Source organism: Penaeus japonicus, unplaced genomic scaffold (genome assembly GCF_977035675.1).
Source record: "Penaeus japonicus unplaced genomic scaffold, GWHDUDI00000001_assembly GWHDUDI00000015, whole genome shotgun sequence".
NCBI lineage: Eukaryota > Metazoa > Arthropoda > Malacostraca > Decapoda > Penaeidae > Penaeus > Penaeus japonicus.
In genome coordinates this window covers 23,160,043-23,165,042 of record NW_028234417.1, presented here as the reverse complement: position 1 = coordinate 23,165,042, position 5,000 = coordinate 23,160,043, and the positions used below count along the sequence as shown (strand labels likewise).

The following is a 5,000-nucleotide window of genomic DNA, read 5'->3' as shown; positions in this document are numbered from 1 at the left end:
AGCTGGCAGATCGCATCGTGCATCGCCTTTCATTTCACGCTTTTGCATTTCTTTTCATCTTCTATTTCATTTGTTTTATCGTTTTTCTCATATTTCTTCTTTTGATCTAATTTTTATTTTGTATCATTTTTCTGATATTTCTTCTTTTGTTCTAATTTTCATTTTTTTTCAATATTTTTATTTTACATTTATCTTTCTATTTTTACATTTGCCCATTTTTTTTCTTTCCACATTACCTTATTATCATTAACTCTCTTTTAGTCTGCTTGGATGGCATACACGCGCGCATGCACAATTGCGCATATACGCACGAACGAACACCCTCAGACAATTCCAAAACTTAACAAAGGCACACACTCACGCGCACGCCCCTCCCCCCCCCCGAACACACCCCCAAGCACCTTTTTAAAAGACCGAATAAGGAAAGAATGTTGCATGTCTAATTGTGGACATGAATTTACGAAATGTCTGGCAATATCGTCGCGGGCATTATTACAAGGACGATGGGACCTAGTAGATACACATTTTTCTAAGTCTGGACGAGCCAGTTTCGAATTGCGAATGCTGTCTTTGAAATGTTAAGCTAGAGTAAGGAAGTGATTAGAATGAAAGCGTTCGTTATTATCGGGTGCGATCGACTCACCCCCCTCTACCCCCACCCACTCCATCGGCCTCTCAAGGACGTGACATTTGGTAACGCAGTGCAAGTGACGGATTTAGGGGACTTTGTATGCCTCTCTCTCTCTCTCTCTCTCTCTCTCTCTCTCTCTCTCTCTCTCTCTCTCTCCCTCTCTCTCTTCCTCTCTCTCTTCCTCTCTCTCTTCCTCTCTCTCTCTCTCTCTCTCTCTCTCTCTTCCTCTCTCTCTTCCTCTCTCTCTCTCTCTTCCTCTCTCTCTCCCTCTCTCTCTCTCTCTCTCTCTCTCTCTTTCTCTCTCTCTCTCTCTCTCTCTCTCTCTCTCTCTCTCTCTCTCTCTCTCTCTCTCTCTTCTCTCTCTCTCTCCCTCCCTCCTCTCCCTCTCCCTCCATCCTCTCTCTCCCTCCCTCCTCTCCCTCTCCCTTCCCTCTCTCCTTCTCCTCCCCTCTCTCTCTCTTCTCTTTCTCCTCTCTCTCTCTCTCTCTCTCTCTCTCTCTCTCTCTCTCTCTCTCTCTCTCTCTCTCTCTCTCTCTCTCTCTCTCTCTCTCTCTCTCTCTCTCTCTCTCTCTAATACACACACACACACACACACACACACACACACACACGCAGAGGTGGTGGGGTACAGAAAGCTAAACAGAGACAGATCGTCAAAGAAGGGTCAACAGAGAAAGAAATAGAGTGAGAGGTCGCGCGCCAGAGAAACAGGGCGCAGTATAAGTCGTTCCCGTTTGGTGGAGCGCGGTGCCAAGCCTCGTAAGGTCGTGACGAGGCGGGTTACGTGTTTGTTTACCTTTAGGATGACGTAAATATTTTCCTCTGTGCGAAAGTTATTGGGGAGATTATCTGTAAATCATCTGGCGGGCGAAGGAAGGCCGTGGCGGCATTTTGTTGGAATTTATTTCGTGGTGGTGAGTGTGATGCGTCAAGTTATTTGTGCGTTATATTGTTTGTTTTTCTTTTTCTTTTGGTTAACTTGCTTGTTTTGGGCAATTTCAGTGTTTTTGTTTTTTCAACAGCGAATGGGGTCTGGCCATTCATGTCTTTCATATACGAAACAATGCAGTGAAAACATACCTTGGGGTGAATTTTGATGTAGTATATTGTTGTCCCCCCTCTCCCTCCTCACCCCCCACCCCGTCACACCTGTTCCTTCTCATCTGTGGTTCCTATATATAGCATATAAACACACGCCCGCTCTGTGTGGAGGAGGCAGGTAGGGGGTCAAAGGAGGGGAAACACTTAAGTCATTTTGTGATGCCTCGGAGGTAAACATGAGGGGCCTGTTGTTTTCCCTGTCGTGGCGCAAAAGTTGGGAGGGGGAGAAGGAGAGGAAGGGATGAAAAGATGAAAGAGGGGGAAATGGGGGGGGGGTAAAGAGGAAAGAGGAGGAGAAGGAGGAAGGGGCAGAGGTGAAAAAGAAAGAGGAGGAAATGAAGGCGAAGATACGGGGAGGTAAAAGAGACTGGCATGTAGAAGAGATGAAGAACGAGAGAGAGAGAGAGAGAGAGAGAGAGAGAGAGAGAGAGAGAGAGAGAGAGAGAGAGAGAGAGAGAGAGAGAGAGAGAGAGAGGAGTGAGGTGGACAAGAAAGTGAAGGAAGAGACACACCTCGGAAGAAAGGAAGGAAGGAAGTTGGAAATGAGTCATATTGCCTTCCCTTGTTACCCCCCTTCCCTGTGCCAGCCGAGTCTGACGTGTATTCGAAACTCGTGTATACTCTCAAGTAATGTGAGCCCTTTGTGTGTATTTCAGATGATGGACGAGGAACTTATGTGGGACTTCTAAACTAAACTGATAAGGTAAGAGACCGCAGGGTGCTTCCTCGAGGAGGAGGAGGAGGTGGTGGTGGTGGTGGTGGTGGTGGTGGTGGTGGTGTAGTAGGAGGAGAAGTTGTAAGTAGTCGTAGGTAGTAGTAGTGGGAAGATGAAAAAAAAAGTGTTTTGCTCGGTGAACTCGGCTTCTGGATGTTTTTGTTATATTTTATTTTTTTTTATACTTGCCTTTGTTCTTTGTTGGGAGAAGGACTAATAGACCGAGAGCTAGATCGCGTGTGGCCTATTGCGACATCGACGACGGCGATTACAATGTCCTAGTTCGTGTACCATATTTGCCAGGACGCAGTGTTCGCTATGTCCTATTTCGCGCAGGCATTCCACGGGTCTGACGTCGTATCGAGGTGCTATTAGGCAGTCAAGTTTGTTGGCTTGAACCGTCCGAGGGGGGAGGGAGGGGGAGAGGGAGAGGGAGAGGGAGAGGGAGAGGGAGAAAGGGAAAGAGGGAGAGGGAGAGGGAAAAGGGGAGAGAGAAAGGGAAAGGGGGAGGGGGAGAGGGAGAGGGAAAGGGAAAGGGGGAGGGAGAGAAGGAAACCGAGAGTGAAAGGGAGATGGAAAGAGAGAGCCTTTTTGACTTTGACAAGTTTATTGAGAGAGAGAGAGAGAGAGAGAGAGAGAGAGAGAGAGAGAGAGAGAGAGAGAGAGAGAGAGAGAGAGAGAGAGAGAGAGAGAGAGAGAGAGAGAGAAGAGAGAGAGAGAGAGAGAGAGAGAGAGAGAGAGAGAGAGAGAGAGAGAAAGGGAGAGTGAGGAAGAGAGAGAGAGGGAGAGTAAGGAAGAGAGAGAGAGGGAGAGGGAGGAAGAGAGAGAGAGGGAGAGGGAGGAAGAGAGAGAGAGAGGGAGAGGGAGGAAGAGAGAGAGAGGGAGAGGGAGGAAGAGAGAGAGAGGGAGGAAGAGAGAGAGAGGGAGAGAGAGAGAGAGAGGGAGAGGGAGGAAGAGAGAGAGAGGGAGAGGGAGAGGGAGGAAGAGAGAGGGAAAGAGAGGAAGAGAGAGAGAGGTATAGGGAGAGGGAGAGGGAGAAAGAGAGAGAGAGAGAGAAGTAAAACAAGTAGATGCAGTTTAGAGGTGGATAAGACAATAATGTGCTGTGAAGTTTGAGAGCCTGGTACAAAAATTCTAGTAAGGAAGCCGTACGAATGCAACCCACTCAGCCGGATATACAGTAAGGGAAATGCAGACTGGTATTTGGCGATGTAAAAAATGGGCAGATAACCAGAAGACACAACCTGACACATTACAGAAAACCTCAAATGCAACTCACAGCCACAGTCTTTAAGATAGGATAGCCTGAAAATATAATGCGTATCCATTATATGTAAAACAGTCCACTCCACCCTCCCTACCCCCATTCCCCTTCCGTCTTCATGCAAGGTCATGAGAGGTCACTCTTGCAAGCGGGCGCTGCAAGGGGTCTCGCGCCGAGGGTTTCAATTAGCCAGGGGAAAAGTTTTCGCATTGGGGGAGCTTGTATTACGGGGCGAGCCAGTCAAGGCGGCAACGGCGAGCGGTCAGCCAGGGCAGCGGGGGGCCACTGCCTTCTGATTTCGAGTCGGGGGATGGGGAGTGGGGGTGGGGGTTGGGAGGGAGTCAGGGGTGTTGCTGGGGGTGGGGGTGTGGGGAGGGATTGCTCGAAAGTGAGTTTCTTTGATGGGCTCGTGCTTCTCTTCGGTTTTTGTTCGGACTTTATCCTCCTTTGTTCCTCTTTCCTCGTAATTCTATTTCTTCTTTTATCTCTTTTCCTTGCAGTGGGCAGCGAGATTCTCTCTCACTCTCACCTATTACTTTCATCTCTCGCTCTCGCTCTTCTTTGGCTTTAACTGTGTCTGTGCAGGTATATATATATATATATATATATATATATATATATATATATATATATATATATATATATATATATATATATATATATATATATATGCTGAGAAGATAAACAAACAGGGAAAACACAGACAGACATACAGCCAGTGAAAGCGAATCAGAATACAGATTTATTTATTTCAGGGTCTTGGTAGTAATGTCACATAATATGCGGCTTATTCGGTTGCTCTCCCCGAGGCAGGATCTCCTTCAACATTATCTTCATTATTTTCATACCTTTCGTTTATCTTTATGTTTTGTTTCCCATCTTGTTTCCCTCTTTCCTCTTCTCATTAACCTCTCGAGTCTTTCGGGGGCGACTTCATGGCTCATTCTTCCCTCTTCTCTCACCGATTCCTCTGACTCTTCGCTTCGTGTCATTCGATAAGCTCATGTAAAATGATGCTTGAAAAGGAGTAAGAGAAGCCCCAAGATAGGTCAAAGGTTAGATAATGATACTAACAGAAGGAGATATGGATGAAGTAGCGGGGAAGAGTCCGGCGGAAGGAACAGCTGCTGACTGGCGGAACGCTAACTGTTATCACCACTTAATTGGCTTCGTTACGGGGACGCTCCTACAGCCGTATATGTACGTGCCCTTTTGTGTGTGTGTGTGTGTGTGTGTGTGTGTGTGAGAGAGAGAGAGAGAGAGAGAGAGAGAGAGAGAGAGAGAGAGAG

At 47.1% G+C, this 5,000-nt stretch overlaps 1 long non-coding RNA gene across 1 annotated transcript in view; it reads left to right on the top strand.

Moving 5' to 3' along the window:
- The window catches only part of LOC147470391 (uncharacterized), a 60,053-nt gene that overhangs the window by 26,132 nt on the left and 28,921 nt on the right, over positions 1 to 5,000 (top strand). Inside the window, exon 2 of the long non-coding RNA XR_015191673.1 lies at positions 2,389 to 2,435. This is a non-coding gene — a long non-coding RNA (uncharacterized LOC147470391). The remainder of the gene's footprint in view (positions 1 to 2,388; positions 2,436 to 5,000) is intronic.